At 46.6% G+C, this 20,870-nt stretch overlaps 3 non-coding genes across 3 annotated transcripts; 1 reads left to right on the top strand and 2 right to left on the bottom strand.

Moving 5' to 3' along the window:
* Positions 1 to 309: 309 nt before the first annotated feature.
* Positions 310 to 383, bottom strand: trnan-guu (transfer RNA asparagine (anticodon GUU)). Its single transcript has one exon. It is a non-coding gene; the product is annotated as a tRNA-Asn (tRNA).
* Positions 384 to 13,978: 13,595 nt separating this feature from the next.
* trnak-cuu (transfer RNA lysine (anticodon CUU)) lies at positions 13,979 to 14,051 on the bottom strand. Its single transcript has one exon. It is a non-coding gene; the product is annotated as a tRNA-Lys (tRNA).
* Positions 14,052 to 20,798: 6,747 nt separating this feature from the next.
* On the top strand, positions 20,799 to 20,870 carry trnal-caa (transfer RNA leucine (anticodon CAA)). The gene has a single exon. It is a non-coding gene; the product is annotated as a tRNA-Leu (tRNA).

Raw genomic sequence — 20,870 nt, 5'->3', positions numbered from 1 at the left:
CAGTTGCTCCAAAAATTCAGGCGCAAATCATGTGGAAACTTGGGCCCTAGAAATGTATCAATAGAATCAATTTCCACCAGTTTCTTTAAACCCAATCACATAATTTATTTCTAGTGGGCTCGATGGAGTAATATGATCCATGTAAAACATTGTTAATGTTTTACTTGAACTGAATGCTCATAAAATATTGGAGTGGGAACTAACTGGATAATAGCACTGGTGGCAACATTTGCGGAATATATTCATGCAGCCAATGACAACCTGGGACTGTGCGGCACTGAATACTCGGGGAAAAACAGTTAACGGCTTTGTCTCTGGGTGGGCTCGAACCACCAACTTTTCGGTTAACAGCCGAACGCGCTAACCCATTGCGCCACAGAGATTGATGGAAGTATAATATGCACGACATCACAAACCAGGGTGTCAGTCAGTTAAAGCTTCAGATTGTTCCGACCGGGATGGTGTATGTGGCCATCTGCAGGTTGATGTTTCAATTTATTTCACAGCAAATATATTCTAAAATGATGTTTCGGCCTGGGTTTGAACATGGGACCTTTTAAGTGTGAGAAACTAAGATGATAACCGCTACACTACAGAAACCCCTGTTTAACTGCCTGCCCAGAGAGAAGTGTTAAACCAGAAGGTGTAATTCTGAATCCCTTTCTGTGAAAAAATCATAACACAAACATTTCTTTGACCGAAGCTGCACAAGTCAAAAATGTTCCTTTCAAAGTCGTTAAACTCCCAAATTTCCGTGCCCCCCGAATCTTCTGAATCAGAAAGCTCTAGTTGTACCGACTCAATCCATAAATAACAAATAAAAACAGAATAGCTGGAAATCTCAGCTGGTCAGACAGCATAAGCGGTTTTACCAGGAGACTAAGCTCGCCTCCGATTGTTCATCCACAGCAAGTTTAAACATAATATAGAATCATGGAACGGTTACAGGACGGAAGTAGTCCGTTCGGCCTGTCGAGCCCGTGCCGACTCTCAGCTAGTCCCACTCCTCCGGCCTTTACCCGTACCTCTGAGATATTTTTCCTTCAGATACTTATCCAAATCCATTTTGAAAGATAAGATTAATTCTGCCTCTGCCACCCTTTCAGGCAGCGCATTCCGGATCCCAACCACTCGCTGCCAAATGGCCTCCTCCTGTTCCTATGTTCCTGTGTATAAAGTCTGGGAAACACGAGATCAATTCCTGCCACTCTCACAGCCTTCCTAAATATAGCACCGTCATTCTATTCTCGTAAAACCAGCTCCTGAAGTATTGGCCAGCTGTGTTGGTTAGAGTTCTGGTTATGTTCCGAAGACAACATCTACCACTGTGTGTCTGTAGTGTAGCGGTTATCACGTTCCCCAAACACACCAAAGGTCTCCGGGTGGAATCACTTTGAAAAAATTAAAATGGACCGAATGGCCGACTCCTGTTCCTAATTCTAACGTTATTATGATCTTATCTCCTTTCACTGGAGAACAATCACTCCCCTGAACATGCTTGAGGAGAAAGTTCCAACAAAATATTTCCACCCGGTGAGCTTTCCCGTGTGAGGCGAACGTGTTAAACGCTACACTGCGGACACATCTCCACTTGCAGCACCAGGTCAGACGGAAATTTTAAGCGAGCAGCTGAACTGCTGAATCCCACTTTTAAGGACTTTGTCGTGGTGTCAGAACAAATTTTGGGTGAGCCTCCATTTGCCGGCGAAGTTTGAACTTGCAGTTAGAACTTTTGCAAAGAATGACTGCATTTTTACGTGGCCTTTCAACAACTCAGGAAATCCCCAAGTGAATTAAAGGCAATGAAGTACCAATGGAGCCTTGCTAAGTGGGGAAAGATGTGCCCCAATCACCCCACACGCATCTCAACTCTTTCAGAAGCAACCTGAGTCTATAACATAAAGTAATGGGCTCATTAACGATTAAAGCCCATTATTAATCCTCTCACACACCTCAATTATGTTTATGCAATGCATCGATGGAAACTTCAACAACTGAACTTTACTGAGTTAAGGAACTTTAATCATTGATGAAGTTTTATCCTCTATCTGATTTTACACACTGTATTTTAGGAGAGTGAGTTAAAATGCCCATCGCTCATGATACAAGGAACCTGGGGCTACTTTTTAAAATGTATTCCACAGAAAAATATTTGCCAAAATAATGTTTCTGTTTGTGCTCAAACCGAAGATATTTCACATGTGTGGCGAAGGTGATAACCGTTACACGACGGAAACCTCTGCTTACACCTTGAAAAAAAGCATCTTGCAGCGCTGCCTCACTTCCCAGCAGCAGATCAAAGCCACAAACAAACCCATTGATTATTCCCACTTCTCCACCTCCACAGATACTGCCTGACCTGCTGAGTGTTTCCAGCATTTTCTGTTTTTACTGAATACACAAACACAGGTATTCGTTCAAAATCAAACTGGAGGTGGCCACACACAGATTGAATAGAGTCAGAGAGTCAGACAGGATCGGGAAACACCCGGAAATGGGACGGAACCAACAGGCGCCTGGCTGCAATCACCGACAGGGAGATGTCATTTACAGAATCCTTGCTAGCTCAGTAGATACAGCAGAAGGCTTTTAATCTCAGAGTTATGGGTTTGAGCCCCACATTGGGTGAATCATTATCGTTAAATTTTATGCCGCTTTCTCGGGCAAACTTCATTAATTAACCGATCAGCTTCTTTTGCACAGTGAAAGTAATGCTAACTGAGGGAGAGTCGATAATTGAATAATTGGTTCTGTGTTTTGCATGTTAACTGTTAAACCATATCCCATTTTACACACTGCACTTCAGGCATCTGATTCAGAATGTTCATTGTAAAATGAACGTGTCCCTGGGGAAACAGTGAGACAGGTTTTAGAGCAAGGGTCTGGTTATTGTGAAACAGCAAACACAATATCAATTCCGGAAGAACAACAGTTAAATTAACTGATTTGAACACACAGCCTCCTGATCGGGAGTTAGACCCGTAACCTTTGCACCACGATGTCCAGATTCTACAACAGTCCCAGCAGATCGGAAGGTAGAAAATGTAACATCGCTATTCAAGAAAGGAGGGAGAGAGAAAACCGGGAACTACAGGACAGTTAGTCTGACATCAGTCATCGGGAAAATGCTGTAATCCATTGTTAAAGAAGTGGTGTCAGGGCACTTCGAAAATTATAACATGATTTGACAGAGTCAACATGGTGTTATGTAAATGTCATGGGCAGGATCAGAAAATAATCAAATAAGACTAATGTTAAGCTGGCCTTCATATCTCGCGAACTCGATCACCAGCAAGTGATCAGGAAGGCCAATGGAATCTTGGCCTTTATTGCAAAGGGGATGGAGTATAAAAGCAGGGAAATCTTGCTCCAGTTATACAGGGTATTGGTGAGGTCACACCTGGAATACTGCGTGCAGTTTTGTTTTCCATATTTACGAAAGGATATACTTGCTCTGGAGGCAGTTCAGAGAAGGTTCACTCGGTCGATTCCGGAGTTGAGGGGGTTGACTTCTGAGCAAAGGTTGTTTAGATTGGGCCTCTACTCATTGGAATTCAGAAGAATGGGTGGTGATCTTATCCAAATGTATAAGATTATAGGGGGCTCGACAAGGTGGATGCAGAGAGGATGTTTCCACTGGTGGGGGAGACTAGAACTAGATCTTAGAATAAGGGGCCGCCCATTTAAAACTGAGATGGGGAGAAATTTCTTCTCGCAGAGGGTTGTAAATCTGTGGAATTCGCTGCCTCAAAGAGCTGTGGAAGCTGGGACATTGAATATATTTAAGGCAGAAATCGATAATTTCTTAAACCATGAGGGGATAAGGGGTTATGTGGAGCGGGCGGGGAAGTGGAGCTGAGTCAATGATCAGATCAGCCATGATCTTATTGAATGGCGGAGCAGGCTCGAGGGACGGTGTGGCCGACTCCTGCTCCTATTTCTTACGTTCGTATAACTGGACCACAAGGGGACAGATGTTGTGTGCAGCTACACAAAGCCCTGGTTAGACCTCACTTGGGGGACTGTGTTCGGTTCTGGTACCGCACAGGCAGCATCTGCTTTTTTGCCAGGAGACGAAACTCGCCTCCGAATGTTCATCCACAGCACGTTTAAACATAATGTTCCCGCCCTGGATAGAACCAGGAACTTTTCACATGTAAAGCAAACATGAAAACCGCTACACTACAGAAATTTGTGCTAGATGAAGCACAACAGAGGGGAGCTGAACAGTGAGCTCCCTCGGTGCTGATCGGGACCGATGCTGATGTGGAAGCAAGTCATCCTGAACTCCGGGGGATTGCCTCAGAAGAAGAGAGGAGGATCAGGAATGTGTTGGCTCACCTTAAACAACTTCTGTCCCTCACTGAAAGCTCTCAATCCTTCTCCTCCGCTGCCCTTTACAGAAATGTCACGTAATTACCACCCACCATGTTCACTTCCACATCCTCACAGTGGGCCACAGAGACTCCTGCCGTCTCCCCGCGATCAGCGAACTCACCCAGTTTGTAAAGTTACACCCGGAACAAGTGTCCCGCAAAGGGCAGGAGAAGCCAGAGAGTCTGTAAACTCAGTGTGTAACAGGAAGTAACGGGGTTATTAACGGTGATTACAGCAATTCATCATCATTGGCTGTCCCTAGAAATCGAGGAAGACTTGCTTCCACTCTAAAAGTGAGTTCTCAGGTGACTGAACCGTCCAATACAGGAATTACAGTCTCTGTCACAGGTGGGACAGACAGTGGTTGAAGGAAAGGGTGGGTGGGACTGGTTTGCCATACGCTCCTTCCCCGCTGCCTGTGCATGTGTTCTGCATGTTCTCGGCGATGAGACTCGAGGTGCTCAGCACCCTCCAGATGCTCTTCCTCCACTTAGGGTGGTCTTTATCCAGGGACTCACAGGTGAAGGTGGGGATGTTGCATTTTATGAAGTGGCTTTGAGGGTCCTTCAAACGTTTCCTCTGCTCACCTGGGGCTCGCTTGCCGTGCAGGAGTTCCGAGTAGAGCGCTTGCTTTTGGAGTCTTGTGTCAGGCATGTGAACAATGAGGCCCGCCCAACGGAGCTGGTCGAGTGTGGTCAGTGCTTCGATGCTGAGGATGTTGGCCTGATCGAGGACGCCAACGTTGGTGCGTCTGTCCTCCATGGGGATTTGCTGGATTTTGCAGAAATATCATTGGTGGTATTTCTCCAGCGACTTGAGGTGCCCACTGTATAAGGTCCATGTCTCTGAGCCATACAGGAGGACGGGTATCACTACAGCCCTGTAGACCATGAGCTTAGTGGCAGGTTTGAGGGCCTGATCTTCGAACACTCTCTTCCTCAGGCGGCCGAAGGATGCACTGGCGCACTGGAGGCAGTGTTGAACCTCGTCGTCGATGCCTGCCCTCGCTGATAATAGGCTCCCGAGGTATGCAATTATTCATCCTCTCACAGACCTCAATTATTTTCATACGATAAACTGATTGAGAATAGAAAGAGGGTTAGTGCTCGGGATCTTAACCACCCGACCACCAAGGAAAAATTATGGTAATGGTATATATTAGAAATATATATCTATATTAATAGAATCATAGAATCAGAAAGTTTCAGCACAGAGTGAGGCCATTTCAGCCCATCGTGTCTGCACCGGCCGACAAAGAGCTATCCAGCCTAATCCCACTTTCCAGCTCTCGGTCCAGAGCTCTGTAGGCTGCGGCACTTTAAGTGCACATCCACGTATCTTTTAAATGTGGTGAGGGTCCCTCCCTCTACCACCCTTTCAGGCATTGAGTTCCAGACCACCACCACCCTCTGGGTGATGAAATGTCCCCTCATATCTCCTCTAAACCTCCCCCAATTACTTTAATTCTACGCCCCCTGGTTGTTGACCCCTCTGCCAAGGGAAACGGGACCTTCCTATCCATTCTATCCAGGCCCCTCAATTTTATACACCTCAATCAGGTCTCCACTCAGACGCCTCTGTTGCAAAGAAAACAGATTCAGCATCTCCAAACTATCCTCATAGCCAAAATTCTCCAGACCAGGCAACATTCTAGTAAATCTCCTCTGCACCCTTTCCAGTGAAATCACATCTTTCCTGTAATGTGGTGACCAGAACTGCACGCAGTACTCCAGCTGTGGTGTAGCCAGTGTTTTGTACAGTTCAAGCATAACCTCCTTGCTCTTGTATTCCATGCCTTGACTAATATAGGCAAGTATTCCATATGCCTTCTTAACCACATTAACTATCTGGCCTGCTACCTTCAGGGATCTGCGGACCTGCACTCCAAGGTCCCTTTATTCCTCTACACTTTTCAGTGTCGTACCATTTAATGTGTATTCCCTTGCCTTGTTAAACCTCCCCAAATGCATTACCTCACACTTATCCGGATTGAATTCCATTTACCTCAGTTCTGCCCAACTGACCAGTACATTGATCATCATTATCATAGGCGGTCCCTCGATCGAGGACGATTTGCTTCCATGAGTTCACAGGTGTTTCGATGAAGGACCCGATGTTCCAGTCCTGGACTCCAATTGAGGGGGTGGAAGATGCCTTTGTGTGGATTTTTTTAACGTGGGGTGACCGTTGCAAACCAGTCACCACACGGGCTTGACAGAGCGAGGTCTTGGTCCAGTGGCAAGGGTTAACCAAGACGACAGGAGACCAGCTCTGCTGCATGGACCCCGTGCCCACACATATCGCAGTGTGGGCTGGGCCCGTGCTGTCCCTGGGCCCTCGGCTCTTCTGGGCCCCCTCCCCTCATCTGTCGCACCTCCTCCACGATCTGTCACCGCTCCTCCACCATAAACATTCACCGCATCTCGCCACAAACACTCACCGCTCATCCGCCCCGACCTTCCCACTCCTCTCTACCTGGGCCCTGCCAATGTTCTTGCTCACGCTCCAAAATGACGACCAGGGTTTTGATGACGTCACCCAGACGCCCATTTCAAAAACGTCGGTATTTGTTTCAATACCTTAAAAATGTTAACATATATGTAATAAAGCTTGAAGCACCTCCCGGAATTCCTTCTCAGATGGGATTATGGTTTGTTGATCCAGATTCCAGAATCCATGGAGAGATGTTACCCGTGGTATAAGGTGGGGTGGCTGGATTCCGATGGACTGCATGGATAGCTTACCAACTTCGCTTGTTGTTTTAGTATCATCGCGCTGGTCCCTCGGAGAACAGTGTGAAGTGGTAGGAGGATCAATGTGGCCAGGAATCGTGTCCTGGTCAATATTTATCCCTCAATCAACATCACAGAGACAGATGATCTGGTCATCATCACACTGCTGCCTATAGGAGCCTGCCGTGTGCAAATTGGCGGCTGTGTCTCCCACACTACAAGAGTGACCGCACTTCAAAAAGTACTTCATTGGCTGCAAAGCGCCTTGAGACATCCATTGATATCTTCCTGTTGTCCGCCACTTTCTTCTTCATTATCAACCACTCAGCCTATTTTAGTGTCATCTGCAAACTTCTTACTCATACCCTCAACATTTAAGTCCAAGTCATTGATGTATACCACAAAAAGCAAGGGACCCAGCACTGAGCCCTGCGGAACCCCACTGGATCACAAAATCACCCATCAACCATTACGCTTTGATTCCTGCCTCTGAACAAATTTTGGACCCAACTTGCCACTTTGCCCTTGAATCCCATGGGCTTTTACATTCGTAACCAGTCTGCCAAGTGCGACCTTGTCAAAAGCTTTGCTAAAGTGCATTTACATTACATCATACCACTGCCCTCATCAACCCTCCTGGTTCGCTCCTCGAAAAATGCAATCTATTTAGTCAGACACGACCTTCCCTTGACAAATTCATGTTGACTATCCTTGATTAATCCATGTCTTTCCAAATGAAGATTTATCCTGACCCTCAGGATTTTTACAAATAATTCTAAAAGGTTCGGCTGGCCAGCCTGTATTTACTCAATCACTTTCTCCATTTTTAAACAAAGGTACAACGTTAGCAGTGCTCCAATCCTCTGGCCCCGCACCTGTAGCCAGTGAGGATTGGACAATGGTGGTCAGAGCCTCTGCTATTTCCGCTTTTGCTGCTCTTATCAGCCTGGGATGCATTTCATCCGGGCCTGGGGATTTATCCACTTTCGAAGCTGCTAAACCACCAATACTTCCTCTCTCACTCTGTTTATTTCATCTAATATTTCACACTTCTCCACCCTCATTGCAAAGTCCACATCGCCCCTATCTTCTGTGAAATCAGATGCAAAGTATTCATTAAGAGTGCTACCCACGTCTTCCACCTCCGCGTACAGATTCCCTTTATGGACTCTAATAGGCCCCACACTTTCTCTACTTATCATCGTGCTCTTAATGTATTTGTAAAACATCTTTGGGTTTTACCAGATTTAATTGCCAACATTCTCTCATGCTCTCTCTTTGTTTTCCTGATATATGTTTTATTTGCACCTCTGCACCTCTAGAGTTTCTGCAGTATTGAGTTATCGGTATCTGTCATAAGCTTCCCTTTTTTTCGTTAACTTTCTCTGTATGTCCCCTGACATCCCGGGAGCTCTAGATTTGTTAGTTCCACCTTTGTTTTTAAGGGAACATACTTGCTCTGTACCCTCAGGATCTCCTCCTTGAATGCCTCCCACTGCTCTGACACTGATTTACCAGCAAGTAGCCGTTCTCAGTCAACTTTGGCGAAATTCCTTCTCAGTTCAGCAAAACTGGCTTTACCCCAATTGAGAACTTTTATTGTGGTCCCCTTTGTACTTTTCCATTACTACCCTAAACCTTACTGAGTCTGATCACTCGCACCAAAATGCTCTCCCACTGATACCCCTTCTACCTGCCCCTCTTCGATCACAAGACCCAGTCCAGAACCGCTCCTCCCTTGATGGGCTTGTTACATACTAGATAAAGAATTTCTCCTGAATGCATTTTAGGAATTCTCCACCATCTGTACCATTCACACTATCATTTTCCCAGTTAATATTCGGGTAGTTAAAATCCTCCACTATTACAGCTCGATAGGTTTTGCACTTCTCAACATTCTGCCCATATACTTGTTTTTCTATCTCCCTCTAACTGCCTGGGGGTCTAGAGTGCATTCCCAGTCGTGTGATCGCCCCTTTTTTGTTCTTTAATTCAACCCACATGGCATCGTTTGATGACCCCTCTCACACATCTTTCCTCTTCACAGCTGCAGGATCCGTCAATAATCTCTCACAACTCAACTGAAAGCAGCTAGAATGTGCAGCTTTGAGAGGGGCTTTCTGCGCCGTCAGAGCTGGAAACTGTAGAGTTTGAATGTGTACCGAACTGTACAGAGCATTCAGTAAATATAGCAGGACTGGGAGACATTATGCTTTGTTAATACTGAACAAGAAATGCACATTATTCAATGCTTTTCATATTTAACTGAGCACGTTTTCAGCTGGTTTTGAAACGGGAACCTTTTGCATGTTAAGCGAATGTGATGACCACTACACTACGGAACCTGAATGCAGCAACTTATACCGCTCGGCCATCCTGACTGCTCAATATTATGTGTGGCCACCTGCAGTTTGATTTTGAACTTTTGTGTCCTGTCGCATGAAGTAAATGAGGACAGCAGGCGTATCTCTGCCTGACACCGGGTAAACAGTGAGACAGACCTTGGAGCAAGGGTCTGGTTATTGCGAAACTGCAAAGAAAATATTAATTCTGGAATTACCCAAAAGGACAGGGACCTCAACATGATTTAAACATGCAACTTTCTGATCAAGAGGCAGACACACCACCGCTGCATCACGAGGCCTAAACACTGAGTCTGAGATGTTCGTCGATATGAAGGTTCTGCAATAAAAGGTGCTTTAAAATCCCCGCCCGTTCCCATCGGGTGTCAGAAGCTGCGCTCACCTGCCAGTCACCATATGTTTATTTGTTTCACGGGATAGCATCATTAATTAACCCATCACCTTCGTTTGCACAATGAAAGAAATGCTAACTGAGGGAGAGTCGATACTATAATCAATAAATGCAGCAAATGCTGGAAATCTCAGCAGGTCAGGCAGTATTTGCTCGGAGACTAAACTCGGCTCAGATTGTTCACCCACAGCAAGTTTAAACATAATGCTCCCACTTGGGATCGAACCAGGGACCTTACACGTATAAAGCAAACGTGACAACTACGGCACTACGGAAACCTCTGGCAAAGCAGCCCCAACAGAGGGGAGCTGACCAGTGAGCTCCCTCCGTGCTGATCGGGAATGTGCTGGCTCACCTTAAACAACTTCTGTCCCACACTGAAAGTTCTCAATCCTTCTCCTCCGCTGCCCTTTACAGAAATGTCACGGATCACCCAGCCACCGTGTTCACTTCCACATCCTCACAGTGGGGCCACAGAGGCTCCTACCGTCTCCCCGCGATCAGTGAACTCACCCAGTTTGTAAAATTAACCCCGGGACACGTGTCAAGCAAAGGGCAGGAGAAGCGGGAGAGTGTGTAAGCTCGTTCTGTAACAGATAGTAGTGGGGTTATTAAGGACGATTACAGCAATCATTAATCCTCTCAAACACCTCAATTATTTTTCTGCGATTTACTGTTTGAAAATGGAAAGAGGTTTAATGCTCGAGATCTTAACCACTCGACCAGAGAACAGCTTCGATAATTTGTATAAATATAAAAATATATATTTATTTATGGACCTGAATATCAACGGCTAGCTGCCGAGACCTCATGGCGCGACGGTCGTGCATCTAACTTTGAGCGAGAGAAATTGTTCCACAGTGACACCCATTTCATCTTTTGTTCCCTTTTAAACATTAGAAACTGAGACAGGGGAATAAATAGAGAAATAAAAGCACAGGGATACAGACAAGAGGAAGAGAGAAGGGGAAATATTGTCCCCACCCAGAACTAATGCAGAAACCCCTCTGCTGCGCTCGGGGTGACCACCCACAGCCTGGATACACTAACGTCCCAACAGCTCATTGACTGTCGGAGTGGGACCGTGCGGCGCTTCAGAAGACAGGTCGAAAAAGCAAAGTCACTGAATCGATCTCATGTGCTCCTTCTGCCAAGAACAGCAGCACACAAAAAATGCTTTTATAAAAGTTACACCTTATCTCCAGGTTTGTCAAAAAGTTAGCTTGTTGGTCAAGGGGTATGATTCTCGTTTCTGGCTTGTTAATTGAAATTTGCGAGAGATCCCGGCCGAGCCCATTATTCTGTCGCGAATTTTGAAATTACATCGAACTTTTGCAAAGAAGGACTTGCCTTTCTGCAACACCTTTCAGGAACTCATGATGCCCCAAAGCGCTTTACAGCCGTTGAGTTATGTTTGAAGTGTTGTAGTGTGGGGAAAGATGTGCCCAAATCACCTCACACGAACCTCAACTCTTTGCGAAGGAGTTCGGTGCAAATAATCAGGTGCCTCAGCGACTTAGACTTTCTTTGAATGAGTTCTGCTTGTACCTGTATTCAAGCTTGAAACATCAACTGGGCTTCCATCTCACGGGAGCAGCGTGTAGCGGTTAGCGAGTAGGTGACGAGGTTTGGGGTTGATGTACGTCACTTTCAATCTTTTAAATTTCACCAAGCAAAGAAATGTTGAATCCAACTGTCCCTGTAATCCTTTTGTTCAGGTTTAATCACAGGAATATCTGCAGTCAGGAGCTGAAAAGTAATTAAAACCTACGACTAGCTTCGGGACAATCAGTATACTTTGTCACAGACAAGGCACCGGAAGGCTGGAAGGTAGATCACACCGGTTGTGGGAGAGCTGGTTGGCGGTGACATGGAAGTGTCTGCAGTGTGAGGGACCAGACTGCTTCCACACATCCACAATGAATGTCCCACCCTTTATTTGGGAAAAGTACAACATAGAGTGGACAAGTTCCATCCCTGTCGGAGCAATCTGAAGCTTTAACTGATTGACACCCTGGTTTGGGATGTATTGCAATTTACATTTTCATTAGTCTCTGTGGCACAATGGGTTAGCACATTCGGCTATTAACCCAAAGGTTGGTGGTTCGAGCCCACCCAAGAACAAAGCCTTTAACAGTTTTTTCCCCCAGGATTCGGTGCCGCACAGTTCCAGGTTGTCATTGTGCGTTTTGGCTGCAAGAATATATTCCGCAAACATTGCCAGCTGTGCTGTTATCCAGTGAGTTCCCACTCCAATACTTTTCTGAACATTTAGTTCATGGAAAACGATAAAAAATGTTTACATGGACCATGGTCCTCCATCCAGTCCACGAGAAATAAATTACATTATTGTGTTTAAAGGAACTGGTGGAAATTGTCTGACTTATCGTTATGGCTTTGCTCAAATTCTGAGAGTCAACAGTTTGCGAAGAATTATCTCATGGCCAATGCCAATCACGAAAATGTCTCTCAGCATTTGTTCTCGAAATCCCTCAAATTCGCAATGTCCTGCGAGGCGCCTTAATTCGGCGACATAGCTCGCCACTTCCTGGCCCTCCGACCGTTGGCACCTGTCGAACCGATACCTCGCCATCAGATCGCTTTCTTTAGGATTTCGATGCTCGCAGACCAGCGTACACAATTCTTCATAGGATTTAGTTGTTGGTGTCACCAGAGCTAGAAGATTCTTCATGAGGCCATAGGTTGCTGCCCCACAGACGGTAAGGAGGATCGCCCTTCATTTGGCAGCGTTCTCGTCCCCTTCCAGCTCGTTGGCCACGAAGTAATTGTCGAGTATCTCCACAAAGGCTTCGCAATCGTCCACTTCTGAGAACTTCTCCAGGAGACCAACTGTTCCTTGCATTTTTGCGTGGTTGTTCATTGTCTCGTCGCCAATTGATATGCTCATAATAAAGAATTAAACTTAGTATTTTGAACTATGAGTAAGTGTGACCTTAGCTCCTTTAATAAGACTCCAGAGTACAGGTACCTCATGGGTGGCCTGCTTACATACCGTGCTCCCAAGCGATCCCAGTATCCCTTGGGACTCCGACAGGTAGGCCCTCTGGTGGTGATGTGTACAGGTTGTCAAGGGTTAAATACATAACACAAGATGTGTACAGAAATCAACCATCAAAAGCCCTGTCATTAACCGCAAGGGGTTTCCTGCAATTTTCTGATCGCAAAGCGCTTTCAGTCCTTGTCCTTAAAATTGCAGAAGCGGAATTTGGGGAGTTTAATGACTTTGAAAGGAGGACATTGTTGTTTGGTGCCGTTCTGGTCAGAGAAATGTTTGTGAAAGGAACTTTTTGCAGAGAGAGGGATTGAGCATTTCAGCTTGTTGCTGAACACTTCTCTCTGGGCACTGAGCTCAACAGCAATTTCTGTCGTGTGGAGGTTATCACATTTGCCTCACACGTGAAAAGTTCCCGGTTCAAGCCTGGGCAGAACCATTATTTCTCAAACAAAAACTTGTCTGCAATAAATTAAATAAAAGCTGTTTTGGATACATTGTTGCATGAGCAATGCACATTTAAAACCAGTCTCCTCAAATACAGATTGTGTAAAATCAGATCGGGGATAAAACTTCATCAAGGATTAAAGTTTCATGAATTGTTAAAGTTCACGAATTGAAGTTTTGACTGTCCCTGTCAGCATTTCATTCATTCTGTGAAACAACACGATCGGTTTATACCAGCAGATCTAAGCTGCATTTGAAATCCACAAACAACTCATTAATTATTCGCTTTTCCCCAGTTCCAGAGCTCAGAGGGTTATTGTCCATCTCTGGGCTACAAGCTACCTCAGACCCGGGCCAAAGCTCCCCGTACACCGAGCACAGGCTCAGGAATACCGCGGGGGAGAGGTTATCACGGTCACTGGGCCTTCCAGCAGCCCTGAACAAGCGCCCGGTCTGAAACTTTCCAGAGTTATAACTTGTAACTGGAGCATCTAACAGTAAGGACGGCCGAGCGGTCTGAGGTGCTGCTTTCATTATTTGATTAAATTATCAACTCTCCCTCAGTTCGCATTTTTTTCATTGTGCAAAAGAAGATCATGGGTTCATTAATGATGTTTACCCGCGAAAGCAATATAAAAGTTTAATGAAAAGTAATCACCCAACGTGGGGCTCGAACCCACGACCCTGAGATTAAGAGTCTCATGCTCTACTGACTGAGCTAGCCGGGCTTCTCAACAGTTGCTCTGTCAATCCCCTTCAGAATATTGTCTGTTTCAATGAGATCACCTCTCATTCTTCGAAACTCCAGAGAGTATCGGCATGTTCTACACAATCTCTCACCATAGGACAGTCCTCTCATCCCAGGAATCAATCTGGTGAACCTCCGTTGTACCACCTCCAAGGCAAGTGTATCCTTCTTCAGAAAAGGAGACCAAAACTGTGCGCAGTACTCCAGGTGTGGTCTCACCAGGGCCCTGTACAATTGGAGCAAGACTTCCTTACTCTTGTACTATGGGCGGAATATTAGGTACTATGGGCTGAATATCCTGTTTTTCTGCGAATTCTATGGTTGTATAAAAAGTTATTAAAATCCGACAGTCACTCGGCAAACATATTTGTATTTCCTTCAGTGTGCAACACATGTGGCTGGATTAATGATGATTAAAACAATTATTCAGCATCTCACAGACTTGATTATATTTGTCAGCTTGCTCTGTAAAAATGATTTCCCTAACCAGGAATCAAACCCAGACCACAGCAGTGAAAGCACTGAATCCTAACCACTAGACTACCAGGGAACACTGCTTGCAGCCTCTGCGATAGCTTTAAATATAGTCAGCTTACAATCACAGCTGAGAATTGTGCGGCGACACGGGGTGTAACTGGATTTGCTGGGAGCAGCGTGGAGGCCCCGACCTGCGTGAGAACACCAGCGGCAGGTCGGGGCCATAAAAGGAGCGGTGAGCGGCGGCCTGATAGCAGCGTGGTGTTGTACCACGGCAAGGTACAGCGCGAGGTGGTGCAGGAGGGCGACGGCAGCGAAGAGTGACGTCATCAAAGTCCAGGTCGGTGATTGGAGCGTGGGCAGGTACAGCAGGAGCAGCGAGAGACTGTGGAGGGATGTGATCGGGGCCCAGGGGCGGCGTGAGTTCAGGGCCAGGGGTCCAGGGGCAGCACGGGCCAGCCCACACTGCGATATATGTGGGCACTGGGTCCGTGCAGCAGAGCTGGTCTTCAGTCGTCTGGGATAACCCTTGCCACTGGACCAAGACCTCGCCCTGTCAATCCCGCGTGATGGCTGGGGTGCAACGGCCACCACACGTTAACAAAATCCACGCACAGGCATCTTCCACCCTTCAACATGCAGTTCGGGACCTGGAATATTAGGTCCATCATTGAAACACCTGTGAACTCATCCTGTTTTGGCGTGGAAGCAAGTCATCCTCACTTCGAGGGGCTGCCTATGATGATGATGAACTGGATTTGCTGCAGTCCGCGGGCAGCAGGTGATGAAAGCGGGCGTGAGACGGTGAGTGACAGGTGGGCACTGCTTCTGATGCTGTCTGACCCACGGTGGGAGTGGCCGGGGATTTTAAAGCCCTTTCATTGCACCAATGCAGGGTAAATGAAACTGTGTTTCAGGAACCTTCATGTATACAAACATGGGCACTCTGCACTGTAGACCTCGTGGTGCAACGGTAGTGTGTCTGACTCCAGATCAGAAGGCTGCGTGTTTATATCACGTCGGGGTCACTGTACGTTTCCATATTGTTCTTCCGGAATTGAGATTTTCTTTGCTGTTTCACAATTTACTTTCCCATCTTTGTATCATCAGCAAACTTGGCTCCATTACACTCGGTCCCTATATCCCTGGGATAGGGGAGGGAAGACACACCGGAGAAGTGTGAGCTTGTGGACCGGAGTAGTTGCAGCTGCTGGAGCTGTGCGTTTTATCGGGGAGGGACGGGGGGAGAGCCCGCCGAGCGACCGGAGAAGCTGAGAAGCTGCTGTGCTTTTCATCGGGTTTGACACTGTTTAAAAATGGCAGAGTGCCAAGTTTTCTCGCCCTACTGCCCATGCGCGAAGATGCCGGCAGTGTTTTCGGCGCAGGCATTTGGCTCCGCCCCCCACTTCACCATCGGCACCACGCCAGGACTCCGGGGACTGTACACAGCGGCCAGGATGGGGCGAGTTTTTCCCCGCGCCATTTCCAGCGAGCAAAGTCGGTGCGCTTGAGGTCAGTGCGCCGACAAAACTGCTTGGGGAAAATCTAGTCCTTGAAGAGTAAGGATTACACTGAAGGAAATACAAATATGTTTGCCGAGCAACTGTCAAATTTTAATAACTTTTTATACAACCGTCAAATCAGCAAAAAAACAGGGCACTCGGCCCATAGTACCTAATATATAGCCCATAGTACAAGAGTAAGGAAGTATTGCTACAATTGTACAGGGACCTGGTGAGACCACACATGGAGTACTGCGCACAGTTTTGGTCTCCTTATTTGAGGAAGGAAATATTTTCCAGGGAGGAGGTACAACGGAGGTTAACCAGATTGATTCCTGGGATGAGAGGACTGTCTTAAGTTGAGAGATTGTGTGGAATGGGCCGATACTCTCCGGAGTTTCGAAGAATGAGAGGTGATCTCATTGAAACACACAATATTCTGAAGGGGATTGACAGGGTAGATGCTGAGAGGTTGTTTCCCCCGGGCTGGAGTGTCGAGAACCAGGGGGTACAGTCTCAGGTTAAGGGGTCGGCCATTTAAGACAGAGATGAGGAGGAATTTCTTCACTCAGAGGGATATGAATCTTTGGAATTCTCTGCCCCACAGGCCTGTGGATGCTGAGTCTCTGAATATATTCAAGGCTGCGTTAGATAGATTTTTGGAGTCTCGGGGAATCAAGGGAACGAGAGATCACTGGAGTTTGGAAGAGTGAGAGGGGATCTTATGGAAACTTATAAAATTCTGACGGGACTGGTCAGGTCCCGATGTTGGGGAAGTCCAGAACCAGGGGTCGGAGTCTAAGGGATAGCCATTTAGGACTGAGATGAGGAGAAACTTCTTCACTCAGAGAGTTGTTAACCTGTGGAATTCTCTGCCGCAGAGTTGTTGATGCCAGTTTGTTAGATATATTCAAGAGGGAGTTAGATGTGGCCCTTATGGCTAAAGGGATCAAGGGGTATGGAGAGAAAGCAGGAAAGGGGTACTGAGCTGAATGATCATCCATGATCTGATTGAATGGTGGTGTGGCTCGAAGGGCCGAATGGCCTACTCCTGCACCTATTTTCTATGTTTCGATGTTTCTATGTCCTGCTACTGCTTCTTTAATAATGGATTCCAACATTTGCCCAACCACAGATGTTAGGCTAACTGGTCAGTAGTTTCCTGCTTTTTGTCTGCCTCCTTTTTTAAATAGGGGCATTACATTTGCAGTTTTCCAATCTGCTGGGTCCTCCCCAGAATCCAGGGAGTGCATGTCCACAGATCACTGAAAGTAGCAGGCCAGGTAGCTAAGGTGGTTGAGAAGAAATATGGAATGCTTGCCTTTATTAACCGAGGCACAGAATACAAGAGATGGGGTCGGTGGGGCAGGTTAGGTCACAGCTGGAGTACTGCTTGCAGTTCTGGTCGCCATATTACAGGAAGGACATGATTGCACTGAAAATGGTGCAGAGGAGATTTACGAGGATGTTGCTGGGAGTGGAGAATCTTAGCCATGAGGACAGATTAGATAGGCTGGATTTGGTTTCCATGGAACAGAGCCTGAGGGGAGACCTCATTGAGGTGTATAAAATTATGAGGGTCCGAGATATAGTGGATAGAAAGGACCTATTTTCCTTAGCAAAGGGATCAACAACAAGGAGGCATAAATTTAAAGTAATTGGTCAAAAGTTTAGAGGAGATATTTCTTCACACAGAGGGTTGTGGGGGTCTGGAACTCACTGCCTGAAAGGGTGGTAGAGGCAGAAACCCTCACCACATTTAAAAAGTGCTTAGATGTGCACCTGAAGTGTCGTAACCTGCAGGGTTATGGACCTCGAGCTGGAAAGTGGGATTAGGCTGGATAGCCTCGAGTTGGTCGGTGCGGACACGATGGACCGAAATGGCCTCCTTTCGTGCTGTAAACTTCTTTGATTCTATGAACTCGTTTGCAAAGAGTTGAGGTGATTTGGGCACATCTTTCCTCACATGACAACATTTCAAAGGCAACTCAATGGCTGGAAAGCGCATTGGGTCGTCATGAGTTACTGACAGACGCTGCATAAATGCAAGTCCTTCTTTGCAAAAGTTCGATGCAAACTCAAGGCTGGTCTGTGATTTGAAGCCAGGATCTCTCTGCAAATTTCAAGTAATAACCACGAAGCAAGAATCATACCCCGAGACCAACAAACCACCTGCTAAGAAAATGTGGAGATAAGATGTAACCATTATTGAAGCATTTTTAGTGTGTGTTGCTGTTCTTGATCAGAGGAGCACATGAGACGGAATCAGTGACCTTGCCTTTCCGACATGTCTTCTGAAGCGCCGCACGATCCCACTCCTGCAGTCAATGAGCTGTTGGGACGTTAATGTATCCATCATCATCATCATCATAGGCGGTCCCTCGAAACGAGGATGACTTGCTTCCACGCCGAAAAAGGATGAGTTCACAGGTGTTTAAATGAAGGACCCGAACTACATCCCGAAGAGTGGAAGATGCCTGTGCGTGGATTTTTTTAACGTGTGGTGGCCGTTGCACCCCAGCCATCACACGGGCTTGATACTGCGAGGTCTTAGTCCAGTGGCATTGGTCAAGCAAGACGACAGGCGACCAGCTCTGCTGCAGGGACCGAGTGCACACACATATCGCAGTGTGGGCTGGCCCGTGCTAACCCTGGGCCCCTGGCCCCAAACTCATGCCTCCCCTGGGCCCTGATCACGTCCCTCTCGCCGCTCCTTTGCCCCGATCTCGCCGCTCCTGCTGTATCTGCCCACGCTCCAATCACCGACCTGGACCTTGATGAAGTCACTCTTCGCTGCCGCCGCCCTCCTGCACCAGCTCGCGCTGCTCCCTGGAGTAGTCTCCAGGGACCTCCAAGCTGCTCCCAGGGCCGCTCGCCGTTCCTTTTATGGCCCCGACCTGCCGCTGGTGTTCTCCCGTTAGTGTATCCAGGCTGTGGGTGGCCACCCCGAGCGCAGCAGAGGGGTTTCTGCAGTAGTTCTGGGTGGGGACAGTATCTTTCCCCTTCTCTCTTCCTCTTGTCGATATCCCTGTCCTTTTATTTCTCTATTTATTCCCCCTGTCTCAGTTTCTAGCGTTTAAAAGTGAACAAAAGATGAAATGGGTATCACTGTGGAACAATTTCTCTCACTCAAAGTTAGATGCACTACCGTTGCACCATGAGGTCTAGGTAGCTAGCCGTTGATATTCAGGTTCATATATAAATATATATAAATATATCTACATGTATCATAACCGTTCCCTGGTGGTCGCAGGGTTAAGATCCGGCGCACTAAACTGGTTTCAATTCTCGATCAATTCATCGCATAAAAATAATTGAGGTCTTTGAGACGATTAATAATTGCTGTAATCACCATGAATACCAATACTTTCTGCTATAGACCGAGCTTACAGACTATCTGGCTTCTCCTGTCCTTTGCCGGGCACGTGTTCCGGGTTTAATTTAGTAAACTGGGCGAGTTCGCTGATGGCGGGGAGACGGTAGGAGCCTCTGTGGCCCCACTGTGAGGATGTGGAAGTGAACACGATGGCTGGGTGATCCGTGACATTTCTGTAAAGGCAGCGGAGGAGAAGGATTGAGAGCTTTCAGTGTTGGACAGAAGTTGTTTCAGGTGAGCCAACACATTCCCGATCAGCACAAAGGGAGCTCACTGGTCAGCTCCCCTCTGTTGGGGCTGCTGTGCCAGAGGTTTCTGTAGTGCAGTGGTTATCACATTTGCTTTATACGAGAAAAGTACCGGGTTTGATTCTGGGTAGAAACATTATGTTTAAACTTGCTATAAGGGAACAATCGGAGGAGAGTTTCGTCTCCTGGAAAATGCTGCCTGACCTGCTGAGATTTCCAGCGTTTGCTGTCGTTATTTGCTATTTATTCACCTGGTAAAAGGGCTCCCTTATTCCTGAATTGCTCTTTATTTAACCAATAAATAGATAACTTTGAGTGAGAGAAAACGGATCCACCGGGGACCTTTCGCGTGTGAGGCCAACGTGATATCCGCTACACTGCAGCCCATCAAAGGGCGAGAAACCACTGAATATAAAGGATGAGCTCACAAATATCAGGGGCAGTGCAGTCTGGTCAACGTCAAACCCTCCTTTCTTATTCAGCAGAGGCATGAACGGGAATCAGATGCCACAAAGTTTAATTAAAGATACAAATACAAGTAACACTTCCAAATCTTTTCACTCTAAAATTCTTTCACTTTATTTGAAATCCTACTGCGTTGAATCTGAAAATGAGCACCGTGGGATTTTATCTTCACTACTGATTCTAATTTCTCTGCACGGAAGGAATAACCGGTGCTGTTAAATTTGACATAAGTTGCCCCGGATTCCTGGTGACATCGGCAATACAGTGTGTAAAATGCGTTAACATGCAGAAGAACATAAGAACAAAAGAAATAGGAGCAGGAGTCGGTCATACGCCCCTTGAGCCTGCTCCGCCTTTTAATACGATCATGGCCGATGCGATCATGGACTCAGGTCCACTTCCCTGCCCGCTCCGCAAAGCACAGGACAAATGATTGAAGTATCGACTGTCCCTCAGTTAGCATTTCTTTCATTGTGCAAATGAAGGTGACGGGTTAATTAATGATGCTTTTCCGTGAACGCAACACAAAAGTTGAAAAAAACATATGGTGACTGGCAGGTGAGTGTTGCTTCTGACACCTGGTGGGAATGGGCGGGGATTTTAAAGCCCCTTGTGTTGTGAAAGCTTCATATAGAGGAACATCTCAAACACATTGTGTAGGCCTCATGGCGCAATGGTAGCGCGTCTGACTCAAGATCAGAAGGTTGCGTGTTCAAATCACAATGGGGCCA

The sequence above is a fragment of the Pristiophorus japonicus genome, unplaced genomic scaffold (assembly GCF_044704955.1).
Source record: "Pristiophorus japonicus isolate sPriJap1 unplaced genomic scaffold, sPriJap1.hap1 HAP1_SCAFFOLD_112, whole genome shotgun sequence".
NCBI lineage: Eukaryota > Metazoa > Chordata > Chondrichthyes > Pristiophoridae > Pristiophorus > Pristiophorus japonicus.
Note: the sequence above shows the minus strand (reverse complement) of the source record. Positions and strands in the feature narration are given on the sequence as shown.